A 23183-nucleotide genomic window follows, 5' to 3' on the forward strand; every position below is an offset into this window, starting at 1 on the left:
AAAAAGTAAAATGGGGCCACATTAATGAGACATAAAGCTCAAGAAACAGAAAGCCTTGTGTATGTCATAGATTAACCAGACGTTGTTTCGGCTAGGTACTGGCAGAGATAACATGGTACAGTGGCAAGTACATGGTTTTTGGTGTAAACACAGAATTCAAATCCCAGCCTTTTCAGCTGTTAGCTCTGTGATGTGTTAAGTCTCTCAGATCCTCAGTTTTGTTGCCAGGGCAGTGGGGCAGCGATGCATCGCTCAGACGATGTCGTGAGGATCAGATGAGACAATATATACAAAGACAATTAATAAGGTGTTAGGGGGTTTGTGTTTTTCACATGCAAAGAGTGTAGTTTTGCATTGATTCCCATTACAAATTTGCTCCTCTATTTTCCGGCTGTCTAGTCCATTCACAAAACTTAATCTCTTAGGGGAAAGAGATGGTGTCTAGTCTTCTCCGAATTAGCACAGTGCCTGGCACTTAGGGGTGTAGTAACAATTATGGAGTAAATGTAATATCTACAGCTAAAGACGCTGAAAGTTGGTGACTTTCCATTTTCCATTTTCCATTCTTTTGTTTTTCTTTTCTTTCTTTCTTTCTTTTTTTTTGGTTTTTGTTTTTGAGGCCAAGTTTCACTCTTGTTGCCCAGGCTGCAGTGCAGTGGCACCATCTTGGCTCACTGCTTCAAGCAATGAGTCTCCCAGCTCTGACTCCCAGCTGCAAGCAATTCTCATGCCTCAGTCTCCTGAGTAGCTGGGATTATAAGTGTCCACCACCACGCCCGGCTAATTTTTTAATTTTTAGTAGTGACAGGGTTTCACCAAGTTGGCCAGGCTGGTCTGGAACTCCTGACCTCAGGTGATCCACCCACCTTGGCCTCCCAACGTGCTGGGATTACAGGTGTGAGCCACTGCACCTTGCCCATTATACATTCTTTCTATTCTCAGTTTTTCTCTTTAATATTTTAGAGTCAGAGACTAATGACTCCCGCATCACCACCCCAATTAAATAGACATTTCCCCATTTATCACCTTTCCTTTAATTTCCTCATTCAAAGCATGATTCAGTCGTCCTCTCCTCTTGCTGCTTGAACCTCTCACCAGCTTTCAGTCAGTGCTCCCAGATGCAGCTTTCATTGCATGTGATGTTGTTTAATTTCACTTGTCTTATCTATAATCACATCAAGCCATTTATTTGTTAATAGGCTGTTTGGTGGCTTCACAGTTGGAATTACTGTACATCACATTTCATTTCCACAAGGACATCCTTTATGCCAGTCTGCCTTATGCGGCATTCGTCTTTTCGTCCTGCCAGGCTGGGCCAGCTTCTCCCGCTCTACCTCCCAAATCAGCTGTTCATTTTCCCCCTGCTGCTGTCACTGATAATTTCCAGGTTAAATCTTATAAGCGGAAATTGGATCCACAGCTGGAGTTGAAACACAGCTCCTTGGAGTTATTACCACAGTCTGTTCCCAGGTAGGTGGAAAAGTTGAAGATGATAGATTTCCAGCGCCTGGGAATAACAATGCCGTCCCTCTAACCACAACTAAGGTGGGATTACTTTCCTCTGGGGAGAGCGATATTTTTACCTTTTCACTCTGAGTTTATATTGGGGGATTCAAGAGAGGCGAGTGGTTTTTCAGTAGTTTTCTGTTATTTTTTGAGAGATGAGTTAAAGTGATAATGTAGGCTGGACAGCAAATAAGTTATAAGTGATTGACCAGCCTTTTAGGCTGTCAGCTATCTCAAATAGAGGGTTTCTTTATTTTTTTTTTTCCACAATAGAAACATTTGATTTATTTGATTCAGACAGTAGAAGTATGGGAGGATCAAATAAATAGGTTGGTTTAAGAAAAAAATATATTTTAGAATTTTGTGGTTTCAAAGTCTATGCCATAACCTTTGAATTATTCAGCAATAATTAATTCAACAGCTGTTTACTGAGCAGCTTCCACTGTTTCAGGATTGGAAATATCAGTGCAGTAGAACACACAAGATTCCATCTTTTTGAAGCTGGCCTTCTAGTGGGCAAGACTGATCATAACAAGACAACAGATACATAAGATGATTTCCAGTGTACTAGGAAGAAAAGAAAACAGGAAAATGTGAGACTATCTTGGGTTAGACAGTCAGGAACAACTTCTCATAGGACAGCTGATGTTAGTGAATCCACAATTGCTAAAGGAGATTTGAGTAATTAAAAGAGGTCTGGGTTGATCTTTATCTCTATTTCTTCCCTCTCCATCCCATGCTTTCCTCTCTGACCCAACCCAACCCCCAGTAACCATCCTGAGGTCAGAAATCTCAAGATATCTTAAGGAGCTTTCTCCTTAAGATGTCAACAACATCTACTGAGGACTGAATAGAAGATGCCAGCACTTGGCTCAGGTGCAGGGGATGGCAAGAACTGAGCTCTGGGCTGTGAGGAGCTCTGGTTCTGGTCTGGCCCCATCACTGGGGCTGTGTCACTTTGGGCAGTTCTTCCCCCCTTTCTGGGCCTTAGCCTTCATTTTCATTTGTGAAGTCAGTTTGATCAGATGATGTATGAAATTTCAGAGTTGTATAGAAGGTAACCTACCTGTTACCTTAAACAAACAGTCCACATGGGAGGAAAAAGTAGCGATAGTTGACATGAAGTTGTGAGGGATCAAAATGAGGCTCTCAGTGCCACCCCAGACCCCTCAACTTTGTCACACTGAATCTGACCTGGAAGGTACATGTAGGGACAGTCTCGTATAGAGAACACACTGTCTAATAAGTGGAGACATGACATGTCCTCAAAACATCTCCCTGATTGCCCGTTCCAGGTTTTAACATCTGCCCCTTCCATTTACTTTGACTCTTCAAAGGTTTTCAGCGCACCTTAAATGGGTTGTACATCTTCTGTCCCCTTGGATACAACAGCATTCATGGACATTTGCTTTTCTGATTCATCCCTTTGATACCACCCTCAACTCAAAGCATTATAGGTAGGACAATGGACTCAAAGATATATAGGTTAATAAAGAGAAGAGGGGAAGAGCCCGGAGCACAAGCAGTGTCCATGGACTGCTGGTCCCAGCCAGTGAGTGAGCATACATGAGCGACCTGGGCATCGAGGTTGGGAGAATGCTCAAAAAGAAAGGAAATGCCAAAGTCAATTTAAGCCATGTTATCCTATTTCCTGGGATTGGTCCTGGGTACTGAACAGAGGCTCTCCGCCAAATCCCCTACCTCACCCAGAGCACAGTAGAGACTGTAGACACTGTTGTGTACAGACAGAATACAACAGTGATGTGTTTCTGTGTGCAGCCCTGGACTGTGTGAAGTGGCTCCTCCTGGACATGTCAACTCTCCTTGCTTGTGGCAGGACATCAAAATTGGTCAGACTGAAAGTGTCTACTGAGCTGCCACCATATGCTAAGCAGTATTTTCAGCAACAGGGACTCAGCAGTGAACAAGACTGGCACAGATCTCCACCTTCAAGGGTCTTAGATTGTAATGGGGAAGACAGGAAAAAATAGGCACATAAAGAAAAGCAAATCAATGCATTTCAGTTGCTGATGAAGAATATAATGTGGATAAGAAATAACTGCATGGGTATTTGTTTTGCTTTACCCTGCATGATTGGGGAAGGTCTGAGGGATAGATATTTGAGTTCATTCATTCAACAGAGGTAATTAAGTACCTTATATGCTACAGGCCCTTTTCTAGGCAGAAAGGATTCATTAATGAATAAACCAAAGAGCCCCATACTCAGGGAGCCTTCTTTCAGCAAGAAGAGACAAAGAGAAAATATTTAAAGTGTATTTTTTTACAATAGGTATAATAAACTTCATAAATATTTAATGATTATAATTGATATATAGGTACAATAATCATTCTTATTGCTTTATTGAGCAATGAACATCATATATAAGTGTGGTTGTAACCCAAATACTAAGATGGTGGAGCCACTTAAAGATTTAGATAAAGCACATCCCAAGAAGAAGGGTTGAGACAGCAGTGAGCATGGTATCCTCAAGTCACAAGTAACATCCTATGTGATGGAGCATTTGTGCCAGGGAGGCATGGATGGGGAGATAAGTGATTGGAGAGAGAGACGGGAACCAGATCATCAAGACTGGATTTCATCCAAGTTTCAAGGGAAAAGCATGGGAAAGTTTTAAGGAGAAGGCAGAAGGAAGTGGAGAGATCTGATTTAAGGTTTAGAAAATTCTCTCTGGCAGCTGGTGGAGCATCAACTTAGGGACAAGAAGGGCAGCAGGGAGATGGGTTTGGGAGCTGTTGCAGAGGTCTAGAGGAGAGACGGTGGTGGCTTGAACTAGGACTGTAGCAGGAAAAATGGTGATACATAGATGATACATAGATATATAGAAATATAGGCAAATAATAGATGATAGATGAATAGATCGATAATAGAGAAATAGGTAGACAGGTAAATGTAGACCTGATAGCATAACTACTACATTGGTTGTAGGATGGAAAGGAAAAGGAGAAATCAAGGTTTTTCCCTCGGTTTGACCTGAAGAGTTGAGTGAATATTGGGGCCATTTATAGAAAGAAGGAAGGCTTTGTGGATGGTGAAGAGGGAATTTGGAGGAGACAAGTAAATAGCTCAGTGTCAGCCTTTTATAGCTTGACTTTATACAGTATGCAAATGAGGATGTGAAGTAAATAGATATGAGACTACAGTTTTGAGGAGTGGGGCTGGTATTTGGAACACATCAGCGGTGAAATGGCATTGAAGCTAGGGGGAGGATGAGAGCAACTAAAGAAAGTATATACATAGAGAAGAGATTTGAAGACTGAGTTCTGGGACATTTTCAGATTTGGAGGTCTGATAGAAGATGGAGTACCAGCAAAGGAGGGCAAGAAAGAGTGGATTTTGACAGATGAGGAAAACTGAGTGTAGCATAGTAAAATTTTGGATTCATGGGAAATGTTGCTGAAAGGGTAAGATGACAGAGAATTAAACATTTTCCTTGAGAAGGGCTACAGTCACTGATGACCTTTAAAGAGTGTGGTGGAGGACAAAAACCAACTAGAGTGGGCTGGGGAGAAAAAATAGGAATTAGGGAGTGTCAACAGATAGCAAAGACAGCTTTTTTTTTTTTTTTTTTTTTTTTTTTTTTTTTAAGAATTTTGCTTAGAAGTAGAGAAAATAACTATTTGTTGGATCTCTAGTTGGAGTCAAGTGTTCAAATAAATTCTAGAACAATATGTAATCATAAAAGATGAGAAAAGTGTGGATGAATGCTGTGGCTTCCTTTTTCTCTCTAGTACTAGTCCCTAGTTGGTCTGCAATGAACTCTTGCAAGAACGAGAATGAGGAAGGCTCTTTATAAGGCTGATAGGCTGTAGCTCTCGTGGTGTGTCTTTAACTCACAGGTAGTGAGTAAGCCATTTGCTGTCAGGGAAAATGTGGCTTTCCCGACAGCCCCAGATGCTCCATCCGTCTCTGCATCCTACAGAGTAGGAGGTACGTGGGGCATATTAGAAACAAAGCACTTAATAAAATGTAATAATTGTGACTTGGGACATAGAAGAGGCAGACTGAAAGAGAAGTGGAAACCAACACAGACATTTTTCCACATAAATGGCTTCAGAAAGTGGCAGACTCAGAGTGAATTTGTTCATGTGATCCTCACCTCTCCTCCTAGTTAACAAGTTGGTAAGCCAGCAGTGAGGGTCTGGTTTGTACCCTGAGTTATTAACCATAAGTATTTGTGTCATGTGTTTTTGCCTGGGAAGGGGTCCAGAGATTGGAGAGTAGTGTTCAGTCTTCAGTGGGTAGAAATTGATCAACTGTAGAAAGAAATAAGTTACCATGGATATGTACATCAGCTGTGTCTGGTTTCTAGAGGCTAGGCTCGTGACTAGCTGAAATAAAGAAAGGAAAAAATGTGGGTAATTTTCAAGTAATTGATATATTTGGGACTCATGTAAGCCACAATCATGATTGTCACCTAATTTGATCCTTATCTCAGAGCCAAATCTTCTCACAGAGTTGTTCACATGGGATGTGCTTTTGATCTTGATTACGGAGTCTTGAATTCTCTTTCCAAATGTTCATTCTTCTCCCTCTGCATGCCCCTCAGCACTAGATTTTATCATCAGGCACAGAACATCTTTCTGAGCAATCTCTTCCATACTCCAGGTGGCAAATTAAAAACTATATGAGCATGACTGGAAGTAAAACATTTAGGCAGTACTTGCTGCTCTGGAGACATTCAAAGAACAATAAACCCCTCCAATGCAGTATTTATTGATCTCCAAAAGTGATAGCTGATAGTGAAGACAGAGTGCCTGGGAGGTCCAGGCTATGCTCCATGTTGAGACTGGCTGAGAGGCCTTCAGAAGTCCTCAGATTGCGTGGTAGGTTCGCTTTAAATCTACCAAAAATTGTCATCAAAATTCATGACTCTTTCCTACCCCAGCTTTCCTCCAACTAATTGGGCCCTCTTTCTGGTCCCAAATGCATCGAGTTTTTATTTGTCTCAGTGCCTTTGCACTTTCTGCTCTCTCTACTACAATGCTCTTCCCAGAGCCCTACACATAGTTGGTTAGCACATTCTCGTCTTTCTGGCATCAACTTAAATACTGTCCCCACAAAGAGATCGTCTTTGAACAATCAATTTAAAGTAATCCATCCATGCCTTTTATTTTCTTTATGATATTTATCTCAACTTTGTTCATTTTGTGTTTCTCCCATCAGACAAAAACCTCCTCTAAAGCAGAAATTTTGATCCTTCCTGCTCTATGCTGAGTGCCCAGCCCAATGGCAGACACACCTGATGCTCAGCAATTATTTGTTAAACAAAATGGCAAGTGTGAGTGCTGTAGAGTATTATATATTTAAATATTAATTTCAAGGATTTTTAAGACTTTTGTTGACTTCTTCTACGCAATCTCCTCCCATGCTCTAAGCACCTGGGGGCTCTTTTCCACCTCTTCCCTCTCCCATCACAGTGTCTGACACATAACAGATACTAAAGAAACATTTGTAGTATCAGTGAGTGATTCCAAATTAATTTGTATTGGGTATTTCAATATAGTCATAAGTGCATCTCCATGTCCACGTGCATCTCCATGTCCAAGTATATCTCCATGCCCAAGTACATCTTCATGTCCGAGTACATCCCCATGTCCAAATACATCTCCATGTCCACGTACGTGTCCATGTCCAAGTACATTCAAGTACATCCCCATGTCCCACATACACCTGAGGATACTGAAGCTTAGTGTGGTGGGCAGAATAATGCCCCTTCCTCATAGATGTCTATACTCTAGTCCCTGGGACCTGTGCACATTACCTTGTGTGGAAAAGGGACTTTGCAGATGTGACTCAGGTGAGGATCTTGAGACAGGGGGATTATCCTGGATTGTACTGTTAGGTCCAATATAATCACAAGAGTCCCCATATGAGAGAAGCAGGAAGGTCAGAACCTGAGAAGAGGCAGAGGTCAGAGTGATACAGTTGCTCCCTGGAAGACACAAGTGAAAGAATGTAAACAGCCCCTAGAAGTTAGAAAAGGCAAAGAAATGATTTCCCCCTTAGAGATTCCAGAAGGAATGCAATCTTACTGACATTTTGATTTTAGCCCACTGAAATCCATTTTGGACTTCTGACCTCCAGCGCTGTAGATAATACATTTGTGGCATTTTAAGGACTAAGTTTGTGGTAATTTGTCACAGAAGCAACAGGAAACTCATACACTTAGTTCCTCACATTGAGCCCTACCCACTCTAGCTCTCTCTCCATCCCTGTTTCCTATTAGCTAGATTCACTAATTCACACACCTGGCATCTCCAGAGAGGGAGTTCTAGAGTGTGGGACTGTCCCACGAATCTGTGTGGATCATGAGTATGTAGATCAGAGATCCATGGAAGGCCGTCAAGACCATCAGTAGTTGGCGTAGGTCATGAACGTGATAGGGTCTTGAGGGTGAGTAGTTACTCCTGTCCCGATTTGGTAAAGAATAAACTTCTTCTAGGAAAATCACAGATATTGTCATAGATTGCAAGGAGAAAAAAAAGCCAAAAAAAAAAAAAAAAAAAAAAAAAAAAAAAAAAAAAAAAAAGGAAAGAAGAAGGAAAGGATGGAGAGAATTATGACTGTGTTGTGTCTTTCTCTGATACACACCCCTGGAGTTTCTCCAAGGCTGTACTTGCCTTATGTGCCATATGCAAATGCTGTAGAATGATTTCTTTCAGTGCTAACCTTATTTAATCCTATCATCATGGTTTTCACTTTAGGAAATTTTGGTTCCACTGATTTAAGAATAACATGGAACTGACCTTAGAAATTGTCTAATCTATAATGTGACTGGCATTATGAAAAAGCTATTATTGGTGAACCATGGACTGCCCTGCGGGAGTTGGGAGGAGAAGGAGGGCAGAGGGGCAGAGTGGAAGAGGAGAAGCATTCACAGATGAATTCAAGGTCTTTGCATAAATGGGAGGTTTCTTACCACTGTAATTTTTTAAAAAAATAAAATTAAAGAAACAAACAAGCAAACAAAACCAAGAGAAGATGATTCCTGAGGCCAGGTGTTTTATCTAAGACATATTGCATGCCCAGGATCTCCTTATTAGGACCTAAGATATTAGGCCACAGAAACCAAAGATTTGGGAGGGAGAAGTCGGGGACCAGTGTCAGGTAGTCAAGCCTTTGCTGGCGGGAAGATGGGGCGTACACACCCTATAGCCACACAGGCTTGGTACTGGTCCTGGGTGAGGAGAGAGTGGGGCCCAGGGATAGGCCTGGCCAGGCTTCCCCAGATGATGCATCCGTACTTTCCAATCTCACTCTGCTGCCCTCACCACCTCTCCACACAAGCCTCAGTCCTCAGTCACTAAGCAGCATTGAGAGGCAATTACCTGTGGGAGGTGGGAGGAGAAGGAGGGCAGAAGGGTGCAGAATTCTGTCCAGGCTCCTGGAAGAAAAGAATATATGCCATCCTGTGCTAATGCAGGCTCTTCTACCATGTCTCAAATAAATGGGTTCAGTGTCCACAAGCGTATGTTTGATTCACTATACTTCATGTGTCATTCTCTCTGGCTCCTTGGGGAGAAGCCTCATGCTTCAGGAAAAGGCACAACTCACCAGAAGCCCCTGCCTCAAACTTCCTTTTTGTTTCTGTTTTTAAAAATGAACTTTCGTGTTCTCACAGCCCCAGCCAGCAGGGAATCCTAAGGAAGCCCTGAGGAAAGCCACAACATCCCCTTTCTCCTGCCTGGGTGTCTCCAGTCCCTCCAGACCAGCTCCATCTGCTCCTCTAGTTTGGAATATTTCCTTATCAGACCTGTAGGCTCTGCCTCCCTACTCCCTCCTAAGCCCTCACCCCCAGTCCACATTTCTGACCTCTCTAAATAGATTACTGGTTCAGTTGGTTGCTGGATATCTGAGCTCTCTTGCTATCCATATGATATTGGACAAGGAGAAAGATGGGGTTTTTGTTTTTTTGGTTAAGGGGAAAAGTGATATAAATGCCCATAGTCCATGTTAAGTTTTATGTTATTTTCCTTTCCTCAAAATAAAACACGCATGCACACACCACATACACATACACACACCAGAAATACATGTGCGCACACAGACAGAAAGTTTTGGTGTAGATATATCATTCCTTTAGCAACTATTTTACACTTTTGGTGTCTTCTCTCGTTATTAGAAAGAGCTTTTCAGTTTAGAGAAAAAAAATCCACCTCCTCCTTTAGCATCTAGTCATCACTTGGGAGACAGTTTTTTTTTTTTTTTTTTCCAATTAGAAGGAAAAAAGTTCCAAATCTATTTTAGAAAAGCAATAAATATTCTCCTTCTCAAAATGCATTTTCAGCCAAAATATGCCATCTGGGGGATGTTAGAAATTTCAGTCAGTTTATCTTTATAAACTGTCGAAGCCGCACCTGTTATACATGGCCTCTGACACGAAGCATTCTAGAAACTTCAAAAACAACATTGAATGAACATGACTTCTTGACTATAGATTTAAACTTACTTCATCATATATGCTTCACATACAGTGAGCTATAAGGTGTTTAGTTAGGTCACAGCAGTCATTTAACTTAGCAGTTAAATAACTTCAACTAAGATAAAGGGTTAGTCTTGAGGAGAGTGATCAACTCCACTTCCTAGGTCTGGCTTTACTGGAATATGGGGTTTAACTCTTAGCACTGAATTGGCTTGGGAATTTATTTACTGATGAATTCAACCAGTATTACAGGTACTTTTTAAAAGTCAGTCAGCTGAAAGTTGGAGGAAATTCTGTTTCAGATTCTTAGAAAATAAACAAAGATGCTCACCTTCCACTCTATGCTACCATTTCTATTTTGAGAGAAGAAACCTCTAAATCTCTAGACTTTTATGAAGAACACTTACCATCATTTGAATGTCTCTCTTCATTTCCAGTCTATTCTGAAAGTATCTTCCTCCCACCACTAGGCTTTAGTAAATATTTATAACCCAATCATCTCAAGTCCATTGGACTCCATCACTGGTATGTTTCAATTATTTAAAATCAGAATAGCATCTTCTGGGCAGCTAATGAAGTCTTGATAGATATGCATTATTGAAACATATTGCTATTTATTTACTTAATAAATCAAGCCTGTTGGGGAAAATAGATGCAATTCAAGTACCAGAAATGAGGAATAATGATGGCATAGATCATTTCTGAATCACTCTAGCCCATTTTACAGCCTGCAAAATACACTGAATTCCATAAAAGTGACAAATGGCACAACATTGTAATAAACAGCTATAGTTTGTGCATTGTGAATTGGAGCTTAGATTCATATTCAAACTCTCTGTCAAAAAAGGAGATGAATTAAGTATTGAAATCATACTCTGTAAAAGAAATTATATATTTTCCATTTTTCTTGATTTATTATATGACATCATGTGCTTAAGTACATGTAACCTTTGCAAATTGAGATGATTTAATGTGAAGGAAAAAATGTTAAAAAAGAAAATTTGGTGTATGTTTAGAATTATTTCTTTATTTTCCTGCTGTATTTTTATAAGACTTTTAACTGTTTCATGGAAGCTTGATCATATTACATTTTTTTAAGTTGAATTCCCAGAAATATGCAATAACATCTACAGGGCTTATTAAAAACAAATGTGCTAAATCACAATTAATATAACTGTTTTTCATTCAAATTTCAATGTTTGCATATTAAGACTACATAAAACTGGCTGGGCATAGTGACTCGTGCCTGTAATCCCAGTACTTTGGGATGTCAAGGTGGGCGGATCATGAGGTCAAGAGATCAAAACCATCCTGGCAAACATGGTGAAACCCCGTATTTACTAAAAATACAAAAATTAGCTGGACATGGTGGCAGGCTCCTGGAGTCCTAGCTACTCGAAAGTCTGAGATAAGATAATCACTTGAACCTGGGAGGCAGAGGTTGCAGTGTGCTGAGATGGTGCCACTGCACTCCAGCCTGGTGACAGAGCAAGACTCCATCTCAAAAAAAAAAAAAGAAAGTGCAAAACTTTCAGTGAAATATTAACTGTGTGAAGAGAGTGACTACACTGAAGGGTGAATCTAGACTTCCAAAACGACAGACTGAGGAATGGGTATGCCTTGAATTTTTCCAAATTTCCTGGAATTTAAGTGATATATCTACCATTCTATTTATCATTGAAAAATAATTGTTAGAGGAATAAGCACATGTAAACAATATTCTGTTGACATCTGCTATTTATTCCCCTAACTTAATAATACGGCCACAAAATGATTAAGATGAACAAACCCAACTCTTTTTTTTTTTTTTTTTTTTCGAGACAGGGACGTGCTGCGCTGTGGTCGGCCCAGGCTGGAGTGCGCGTGGCGCCGATCTCGGCTCGGACTGGCAGCTCCGGGCCTCCCGGGTCACCGCCATTCTCCTGCCTCCAGCCTTCCGGAGTAGCCTGGGATCTACGGCGGCCCGGGCCACCACGCGCCGGGGCTAATTTTTTGCTATTTATTAGTTAGCAGCACGCGCAAGGTTTCACTGTTAGCCAAATGGCCTCTCGATCTCCTGACCTCTTGATGCACCCGCCATCGGTCCTCCAAAGTGCTTGGGCGATTACAGGCTTGAGGCCACCGCGGGGCCCAGCACAACAAACCAACTCTTACTGCATTGCATTCCTAAGGAGATGATGTGGTTTTTCTTAGGCATGTGCACTGGCTCCATTTTTTTAAAGCTGGTTTGCAGCACACTTCAGGGGGCCAGAAGCTAAACAAGCGTGAACGTTAGCCAGTAGGAAAGGCAAAGGAACAAAGGGAGGAAAAGAAATGTGTCTTGGTCACCCTCACCTTTCCTGGTGCCCAAATTACATGACACCATCTCTCTGTCCTCTGCTCATCTGCCTTTTGCACTTTGCATTCTTGAAGCTTTCCTATGTCATTTTGCTTATTTATGGGATGGAGCTCGCAGCTGACCTACTGGGATAGAAGGAGAATAGGTGTGAAGTACCAAGAGCTGGATTGGCCATGATGTCCTCCTTCACCTTCCAGCAATCCATCCCTTTGTGCTCCATTGTTTTCCAAATGTATAAAATGAATCCAATGTTGTCCTGTGCGGAGTAAAAGGTAATGTATGTGAAGTTTGCCATACCATTTGAAATGATATTCTAATGGGAGGTGTAATTTTATGAATACTTCTTGTATCTCATCTCCCCAATTAAAGCATTAATTTTCTGGTTTGAATTTCATCAACAGAGACTCTTCACTAGGCCCCTTCTTTACACAAGGCTAAGTCGCTATAATGTCCTATTTTATGTAATTCTCAAACCAAGCAGAAAGGTAAATATATATCTTTATTTAGTTTATGAAGGAAATAATTTCCAAGCTCACTAAGACCCTAGCAGAGGAGAAAGACTCAAGACCGTGGTGGTCTGATGGCAAAGCACCTACTCTTCCCCCTATTTCATATTGATTCTCCTTAATCACGAAGGTTATTTAGAAACTATATATTCCATGATATAAGGTACCCGGCAGATCGCAGGCCCTCGTAAAAGTTTTAAGTAAATAAATCAACCACTGAGGGAAAAGGTTTTTTCTCTGAAGTCCTGGGTTTTCCACTGATACCAAGGTATTAATAGTATCTTATACATAGGTCTTATACACAGTAGGCATAGAGGAAAGGAAAATAAAGGAGAAAAGGAAAAAAAAAATGGGGAGAAATGAGGTAGATGAGTGAAGAAAGATGAATGAAAAGAAAGACAAAAGGCAAAGCAGGGAAGGAGAAAGAATATCTCAGGAATGATTTCTGTTCCAACTATTGATAAACTGGTACAAGGATTCTACTGCTGTCAGGCTTTGGTGCACTGTTTGTTTTGTTTTTGAAATTACAATGAAAGAATAGAGAGATTTAAAGATCTTCACTCACCAGAAAAGTTTTGTCTCCTTTCATCCATTAATAATTTTATTTAATTTCAATCACTGAGAGTGGTGTGGACCAAGGATGCTCTTATGGCCTTCAGGGAACATTGCAGAGGTCTGGAATGAGTTATATAAGCAATATACAGGCAAACATCAAGTGTAAGCCTCCTCTAAGCTCAGTAGGGCCTCATCTTGGAGGTTGTAGCAAGAATGGCTGTGAGCCTCTGGTTCAAGAAGGGTTAATCCTGGCTGTATTCCTGTTCTGCCAAGACGAGAACTCTGTCACTATCTTCTTAGCCTTAGTGGGCTGCAGCATTAGCTCTTGTATTTTCCTTTGCAAAACAGCTGCTGGGCTTCTCTTTTAGGCCTCAAAAAGGCTGGTATAGTGCACGACATGAAATAAGTCCTCAGCAAATACTTATTGGATTGGATTGATTAAGTGGGAAGGAATAGAGTAATGGCTTTGTCTTAACCACGTTGCCCACCTGGTCTGTTCTTTCTTTTTGTCCCAAGCACTTAAAGCATTCTTATTGAGTCACGGTGACAAGCTACTCTCTGGATAAGTCTTCTTGAAATGGATTTTAGTCAAGCTTAGCACCAACAGCCATTAGGAAGCCAACAACATAACACATTTCTCCTCTGTACTTAGTGGATTATTTAGTGAATTCAGCCATGCTTCCCTTGAAGGAGTGAAAACAGACATGGAAACTGGGGTGAGGCACACAGTGCAGCATACGTCTGCCCTAGTGTGGACCTCTGCATGAAGAAATGTGATGTGCTAAATAAACCCCTATCCCCAGGAAGCTTGTCTTCTTATCTCAGACCTGCCACCTATAAACTATATGACTTCCTGGTGTTATAATTTGATCTTCTTGTGTCACAGATTCCTTATATTTAAAGTGGATATTTGCTAAGTGTCTGCTGTGGGTCACGTGTGGTGCTAGGCACACATGGACCCTTAACTCATAGAATAGATTCATTCATTCATTCATTCATTCATTTATTCATTTGATATCTCTTATTAAATGCCTTCCTTTGTGTTCCAGACACGATTCTGGTTACTAGAAATACTGCAATGAACAAAACAGATAAAAATAAAATATCCTTACCCTCATGGTGGTGGATGTCTATAATAAGTCAGACATATGAGAAATGGGCTGTGTGTTCAACAGTAATGAATGCTAAAGAGAAAGAGAAAGCAGGTGAGGGAGACAAAATTTTCAGGGGTTCGGGTTCAATTCTCAGAAGTGTTTTTTCCTTATCTCTTGTCTTTAGATAGCCTGCTTGGGAGAGAATTCACTGAGAAGCCATGCCACTGTCAGGAAGAACATTTTGGGCTTAGGGACCAGCCAGAGCAAAGGAGCTCAGCCAGGTTAACAACTATGCCAGGACATTTTACTACACAGTAAAAAACTTTGTTTAAAGTAATATGGTATTATCACAGAAAAAGAAATGATCACATTTAAAAAAATAAAATTATATGTAGGAATAATTTTATACATGCAAGAAAGTTGCAAAGAGAGTGCAGAGAGTTCTCACATGCTCCTCAACAAGTCTTCTTTTCATTAGCATTTTGCGTTATCATGGTGCATTTTTCAAAACTGAGAAACCAACTAAATTCTGATCCTGCTGGTTTCTCCACTAATGTCCCTTTTCTGTTCCAAGATCTAATCCAGAATACAAAACTATATTCAGGAAAGTCCATTTTAAACTCAAGTGTTAAGTTTTATTTTTAATTCTGATTAAATGCTATTTCCGTGTACCAGATAGCAGTTGAAAGGCAGTTGGCAAGCACTTGTTAGGCCGTCAAGTCTCCCCTAAGTGAGTCACACACAGCAGGAAGAACACCGGGCAGGTGGTCTGGAGTCCTGGGTCCTCATCCCAGCTCTTCCTCAACCAAACGTGTCCTTGGATAAGTCTCCCTCTAGAGTTCAGGCAGATTCCTTCTTTATAAAATTTAGAAATTTAGGTTAGATTTGTAAGATCCCTCCAGCCTCTTAAATTCTGCCCTGGCATTATCATGGCATCAGTATTTTCATACTCATAAGAATAAAAAATTATGTGACTGATTTCCCTAATGCCAAACAGGGATTCATTACAAAACCAGAGTGGACTGAAAGAGCTTCAGCACAACCCTTGCCTCTGACAACCACATTCCACTCCAGGCTCCATCCTTCCTATCTCCCATCCTCCAGCAGCTGGCTCCAGACAGTAGGTGTTAATGGCTGAGTTCATTAAAGGAAAAGGAACTATTCTTAGTATTTTACTTGTATTTCTTATAAACACCCTTATGAGACAGGTTTTCTTTTTTTTTCTTTTTTTTTTTTTTTGGCTTATCTATCTTGGTAGACAGAATAATGCCCCCTAAAGATGACCTTGTCAAAATCCTCTGAAGCTGTGAGTATGTTGTATGAATCTCCCATCTGCAAAGGGATTTTGCAGATGTGACCAAAGTAAGGATCTTTTTTCCTTAGTTGGAAATTAGAATATGTGGAGATTATCCTGGGGAGATAGGGAGTTATTGTGGTGGACTTGATATAATCATAAGGTTGTTTTAAGAGGGAGGCAAGAAGTCAGAGAGGAGAGGAGAGGCTACATTGCTGATTGTGAAGATGAAGCAAGGGGCCATAAGCAAAGGAATGTATGAGGCATCTAGAAGCTGGAAAAGGTAAGGAAACAGATTCTTTCCTAGAATCACCAGCCTGTGACATAATACAATTGCATTTTTTAAAGATACTACATTTTTAGTAGCACATTGGCATATCAGTTTCTACATCAGTAGTAATTCATTACATCCTCAACAAAAATCCAGTATGCCCATGAAAGTTAAAAGAATATATCCAGAGCTAGAAGGCATTATCCTCAGCAAACTAAGGCGGGAACAGAAAACCAAACACTCCATGTTCTCACTCAGAAGTGGGAGCTGAACAATGAGAACATACGGACACAGGAAAGGAAACAAAACACACTGGGGCCTGTGGGAGGTCGGGGACTGGAGGAAGGGAGAGCATCAAGAAAAATAGCTAATGAATACTGGGCTTAATACTTAAGTGATGGGTTGACTGGTGCACCAAGCCACCATGGCAAACCTGTACATCCTGCACATGTACCCTAGAACTTAAAAAAAAAGAGAGATACTGTAAAGAAAAAAGAATGTGTCCAGAATTGGGTAACTGGTAAGTGGTTCAGTCTAGATTGGAGCATAGGCAGAGTATACCTAGAACTTGAGTTTATAGCCGCTAGGCCATACTGCTTCACCAAAGTAATGAAAAGGCCTTCCCCATAGTTTTTTTTTTTTAATTGATACATAATATTTTATATATTTATGGGGGCACACGTGAGTGTTACACGCATAGAATGTATGATGATCAAGTCAGGGTATTTGGGGTATCCATCACCATGAATATTTATCATTTCTATATTTTGGTATCAAGTTATATCTTCGGGTTATTTTGAAATCATCAAAATATGATTGCTGAGTATAGTCACTCATGAATGGAACTGGAGGTCATTATGTTAAATAAAATAAGCCAGGTCTATAGACATTTTGTGAAGCTTGAATGAGCTACACAGAGACTGCAATGCTTAGAACACGCAAATATCATTGAGTTTTGTAGTTACCACAACAATTTGTGGCTCTAGTTCACTATTTCTCAATCCTGTCACACTCACCCACCCATCCCATTTTCACCTCAATCCTGAGCCCGTGTCCTTGGATCTGACCTGTTTGACTTTTATAAAAAAAATTCAGAACTAACAGCGTCAAAAATGACCTCACGCAATTGTATAGCAACTTATGCTATTCAACTCCCGTAAGTAAACATGATCATACTTAGTTTTGAGTCAAACATCCTTGGGAACGAGTTAAAGGAAGAATGATTCACCTTTGCTGTAGGTGTGCCTGTCCCTTTCTCTTGCTCTTTCTGTTCATTTGCCTTACCTAGTCTTACATGTTTGTCTCTGTATCACCAAATCTATGTCACTCCCTTCACTTCGGCCTATTTCTTGTTTTTGTAGCAGTTCAGAACAAAGCTACAATTTATTATCATTTGATACATAAATAGAATTTATGTGTTTTTAATATAAAGATCAGAACTGTAGGAGGTTTTGTATTTTCTTAAAACTCCAGACAAACAAGCTTTTGCCTAAATTGCTTTTTTATATATGATACTGCTTTTTCTCATCTTATACGTTAATAGTCTTGGGTATGAAAAGTGCTTAAATTTAGAGACACAGTAATTTAGAGTAATTTAGAGACAGAGGCCTGTTTTACATGTGCTAACTTTTTAACACTGAGAAAGTCTCTTAGAGTCCCTGAAGATAAAAGTGTATATTTTAGTTATTAATTCACCTCTTTTGCTTGTTATCCACATGAGGAGCTGGTAGGGGACAAGTCCTGCAAGAGTGAGAAAAAGCACCCATTTTTCGATTTGCTCTACATTGGGGCTTAAATTGCTGCTAAGTCATTCCCCGAGGGAAATTTGGAGTGAGTGCATGTTACAAATAAACACTCCCAACTTTGCTTTCCACAGCCTCAGCATTTTCAGCTCCATAAGAGATGCTCTGAACAAGCAAATGTGCTTTTAACTTAGCTCTAAAATATGTCCTGATAGGTGGGAGCTATTTTTAAGACAACAGCAAGGACCCGACAGACTGATATTTGCTGGAACCCAAATTGCCTCACATCTTCTCTGACTTTGCCAGACAATGAGGTCCATCAAGTTATTATTGTCCCCTGAGAAAATATATTTTGCATTGCACTGTGTGTTACTGCTCTCCTTAAAGATGCTGGACATTTTTAAGCTGTGTATGAGGAAGAGAAAGTGAGTGGCAAGATAAAGAAGTGGGAAAATGGTAAAGAGCCCTGCATGAGCAACAAAGAAACCTTTGCAAAATGAAACAAGAGCAAAAGAGTAAGATAATTTAAACTAGAGTGATAAATCTCTCTCATTCTCTCTCTCTCTCTCTCACACACACACATACACACACACACATGCCTATCAACCTATCAGCCATCTGTTAATCATTTATTAATCATCTATGTAGCCATCTATGTCATCTGTCAATGTATCATTTATCTATCTGTCAATCGATCATCTACCATGTAGGAGGCAGAAGGGAGAATGCTGTATTTGAACTAAAGCAGAATAAAATAGTAAAACTAATCTCTGTGTTTCTTTTGTCAAAGAGGGTGAATATGACATGAAAGTCTAGTGGGGCGTGAGAAGTTTGCCTCCTTCTCTTCTTTCCTCTCAGCAGCACCCCCTTTCCCACTTCATGTCCTCCTCAAGCTCAGGCGTTATATCTTAAAAACAGATTTATAAAAACTATTCAAAATATTCCTGAGAGACCACGTTTGTCACCAAAGACTTCCCAAATGATAACAAATCATTTTGTTATCACATTCTGAAAAGCAGAAAATGTGGACTGGAAGCCAGGAAACCTGGAGTATAGTCTGGGTACTGTATGTCACTCCAACATAAATGGGAAAGGACAGTTCTCCAACTTCAATATTGCCTTTGGGCCCCCAAATCCAACCAATATATCTAGAAACTGTCCAACTAGATGTTCGAATATAACTCAAAAGAATTCAACATAAGACCCCTTAGGTAGGAGCCTTGGCAGTGTGTCCACAGCAGGCAGAATGATGGGGAAACTTGAAATTATGATATGAAACGTAGATGAAGGAATTGGAGATATTTATCCTGGAATAGAAAAGATTCATGGATAGACTATATAAACTCTGTAGAAGGCTGTCATGCACAGGAGGAATTAGATTTGTCCTATTCTATCGTAAAGTGGTGGTTCTGACACTGCTTGCTGGATCTACTGGATCCATCTGGACACATCTACTGGATCATAGTTAGACCTGTAAGTAAAAATGACTCCTAGCTGTACACTGCTTAAAGAAGAACAGTTTGGGGTGACACTTGATTTTGTTTGGATTTGTGCACCCTCCCAAATCTCATGTTGAAATGTAATCCCCAGAGCCGGAGATGGGGCCTGGTGGGAGGTGATTGGATCATGGAGGTGGTATCTAATGATTTAGTGCCGTCCCCCTAGTGCTGTTCTCCTGAGAGTGAGTGAGTGAGTTATCGCGAGATCTGGCTGTTTAAAAGTGTAGCACCTCCCCACTCTCTCTTTCTGCTGCTCCTGCCATGTGAAGTACTGGCTTCACTTTTGCCTTCCACCATGATTGTTAGTTTCCTGAGGCCTTCCCAGAAGCCAAGCAGATGCTGCCATGCTTCCTGTACAGCCTGTGGAACAGTGAGTCAGTTAAACCTCTTTTTATAAATCACCCAGTCATGGGTATTTCTTTATATTGATGAGAGAACAGATTAACACAATACCTTTAACATATCTGTAACCCCATCCCGTTTCTCTCATGATATGCCACTTTATAGAGGGTAGACGCTGCCACTAAAACTTATGGAGGGAACCAGAAAGTGGTAGGGTACATCTCTACAGAAAAATGTGCTTTCTACTGATGAAAATTCTGACAATTGAATTGCTGTGGAAGGTAGTAAACTCTGTCACTTAAGGTATTCAAGCAGAGGTTACTAATTAATATAATACAATATTTATGCTACATGTATTGTGTACCTATTGTGTATATGTAGTATATAAAACAATATTTATACTACGTATATTGCGTATATGTAGTATATATGCAATATACGTAGTATAAATATTGTATTATATACTACATATACACAATAGGTACACAATACATGTAGCATAAATATTGTATTATATTAATGAATAACCACTACCATCCAAATCTCTCTCTCTCACATACACAAACATGTATGTACAAGGAAGAGAATAAACATCATTAAAGGGCAGGGATCCTTCCTCATTATAAAAATAAACATCATCCTTTGTAAACAATTTAACTTTCAAAAGATAATACAGTTGGAAGTAACCAAATTGTGACTCTATAGTTAAATACTTTGAATTGATCTAATAATATAAAATGTAAGGTGTTACCTAGATGACTATGAAAACAGAATGAAGCAGACTCACCAAAACATGAAATAGGCCCCCCAAAATAATGCAACTCATTTATGGGAGAGAAAACACATTGTGAAGTAGAAGAAAAGAACATATCTATCATTCTGTAATAATCACCAAAATTAATTCCTCAAAATCTCAGAGTTGGTAGTAGCATAAAGATAAATAAATGCCTATTAGAACATGAAAGGTTTCGAAATATGAGAAAAATGATCAGAAGAGGCAGATCTCTACACCCTATTCAATCTGTCCGGCTCTGGTGACACGTGCTAAATTAGAACTATTGTGTGAGCTTTCAGGGAAAGGACTAAACCTACAGCGAATGATAAATGTCTCCAGATATTTGAGGTTAATGAAGGGGAAGGAAGAGGAAAAACAACATTTGTGGAGAGGTCACATGCGCCAGCCATCGTGATAGGCTTTTAAAATGTGATATTTCTCAAAACTGGTCCATGGGGATGACACTGTTATCTCCTCTTACAGATGAAGACTGAAGTTGAGTGGTCATGCTGAGATTCATATCACAGCTTTTAGATGCAAAGCCTGTGCTCTTTCTACTCTACCATTCTCGAGAATTCAAAATCACGTAGAAAACACAGGAGCGGAACCTACAATATTTAATGGACAAACAAGTGTATTTTATTTATTCATTTAGTCTTTGTTTGTTTATTCGTTTATTTCTGAGACAAGGTCTTGCTGTGTTGTTGGAGACTGGAGTGCAGTGGTGTGAGCATAGCCCATTGCAGACTTCAACTCCTGGGTCAAATGATCCTCCCACCTCAGCCTTTCAAGTAGCTACGACTACAGGCACATGCCACCATGCCCAGCTAATGTTTCCAGTTTTTGTAGAGACAACATCTTGCTTATGTTGTCCAGGCTGGTCTTTAACTCCTGACCTCAAGCAATATTCCCACGTTGGCCTCCCAAAACATTGTGACTATAGGCAAGAGCCCCCGCATCCGGCTATATTTGTGTTTCAGAAATTAAGAAGTTTTGAGAGAGAAATGAATAAATGAAAGCTCTTCATTTGGTCAAGTCCAAATGAAATCATAACCTACGGGCATCTTAGAGTGTGAACGAAGAGAAAGCACCGATAGTTCTACACAATCAAAAGGGGATTTGGAAAGATGATCCTGAAAAAACACCTGGGTGGGCTTCTTTATAGGTCAGTTTGCAGAACAAGGGAAGTACAGGGAGAAGAGAAAGACATGCCCAAAGGTTTCAAAGGGTGAAGCAGCAAATAATGCAAAAGCAGGTTTCTCAGCTCAAGAAACCAAGAACATGAACAATCTCTTCAAAGGGAAATAGCTCTTGGGCCTGCTCACCTAGTTTCTGAGTTCTAGAGAGTTTTGAGGGCTGCTAGAAAAGCTGTCTTGATCTTATTACAGCACTACCCAGGGGAGAAAACACTCATATATGGAAGAAATGCAATGGCTAATTCTCCACTAACTGATTGACAGGATGGGAACAAGGAAGGGAATGAGGGTGATAGGCAACTGATATTAACTAAAAAGTAATTGCTGTCTTTTCATCAGGAGTTTGCTGCAAAGGATGCATTACTGCAAACAAAGTGGCTGAAAATAGATAATCCTTTGCTAGGAGATCTCCACTTTTCCAAAGGATGGAGTCATCAAAGAATGATCATTACATTTGATCATGGTGAAAGAGGAATCATGACTAATACCAAGAGAGGCTTGAGCAGATAAACTGCTGAACGAAGTATGGCATTTTATTCCAAGCGGACCAGAAATATCTTGTTTTATGCAATGATGGGGAAGAAAATGAAAGTCTCAGGGCATTTCTGGGCAAAGGACAGTGGTGTCTGTGAGAAGGGGCAGACCATTTTACCACTTCGTTACGCGCCTCGCTTGACTAGACCCAGCCTGCAAGCATCAGCACAGTGATCCAATAATCTGTTACAAAATTCATAGGCTTTTCACCCTCCCATTCAAAGTTCCCCTGGGAACCCCTTTGGAAGGAAATAGGAAGAGGAGAGCAAAATCTCCCTCTCTAGCAGGGTCAGCATCCCCCCTACTGACTACACAGCATCAGTGCCACTTGCCCACCACTCTCCTGAAGACCTGTCATTATGGAAGGAAAAGAGAAGTAAGTGGCTGACTTGGTGGAAACATTCTTGACACCGGGGACAGGCCTGCTTTGAGGCCCTGTCTGCTGAGCATTGGGAATGTGAAGAGGAAAGGGAGTTGGTTAACATTGTTTAACACAGAATTAAGCCATAATGGCATCTGAGGCACATTCCAGATCTTTGTCCCCTCAGCACCTGCCACATTTGATTTAAACATTTCTCAAAGTGAAAAACAGCCTCCATAAGATAAGGACAACTCCCCAATAACAACCACAACACAAAACTGCTACTTATCATGATTTTCCAGGAAAATAAGGAAAGGGGCTAGATTATACAGGCCTGTAGCAAGCTTTATGTGAGAGAATGCAACTCTTTTCTCATACATTTAAAACATTGGAGGGAGGCAGTGAAAGTTTCTCCACGGTTTTCACTGGGAGAACGTGAAGTGCTGGGAGACCCAGGATTTCCATGAGTCCATTAGGCAGGGCACAGCGAGGCCAGCTGCCTATGTGGGTTACACCTGCTCTTAAGTAAGGCAATGGAAGGTAACAGAAACCAAGAAACAGGATCCGTAAGTTGAATAGTTCCCGCTCCTCAAGGCCCATCTGAATAGCAACAGCAGGGAGAGGAAGGGGCTTGGAGAATAAAAATGAAAAACGCATGCTCCGATTATTAGTATTTGAGTTTTCAAAAGTCGTATGAAAAGATGGGAAGCACTGAGACGTTTGATG

This window comes from Rhinopithecus bieti, unplaced genomic scaffold (genome assembly GCF_001698545.2).
Source record: "Rhinopithecus bieti isolate Rb0 unplaced genomic scaffold, ASM169854v2 scaffold_55165, whole genome shotgun sequence".
Classification (NCBI taxonomy): domain Eukaryota; kingdom Metazoa; phylum Chordata; class Mammalia; order Primates; family Cercopithecidae; genus Rhinopithecus; species Rhinopithecus bieti.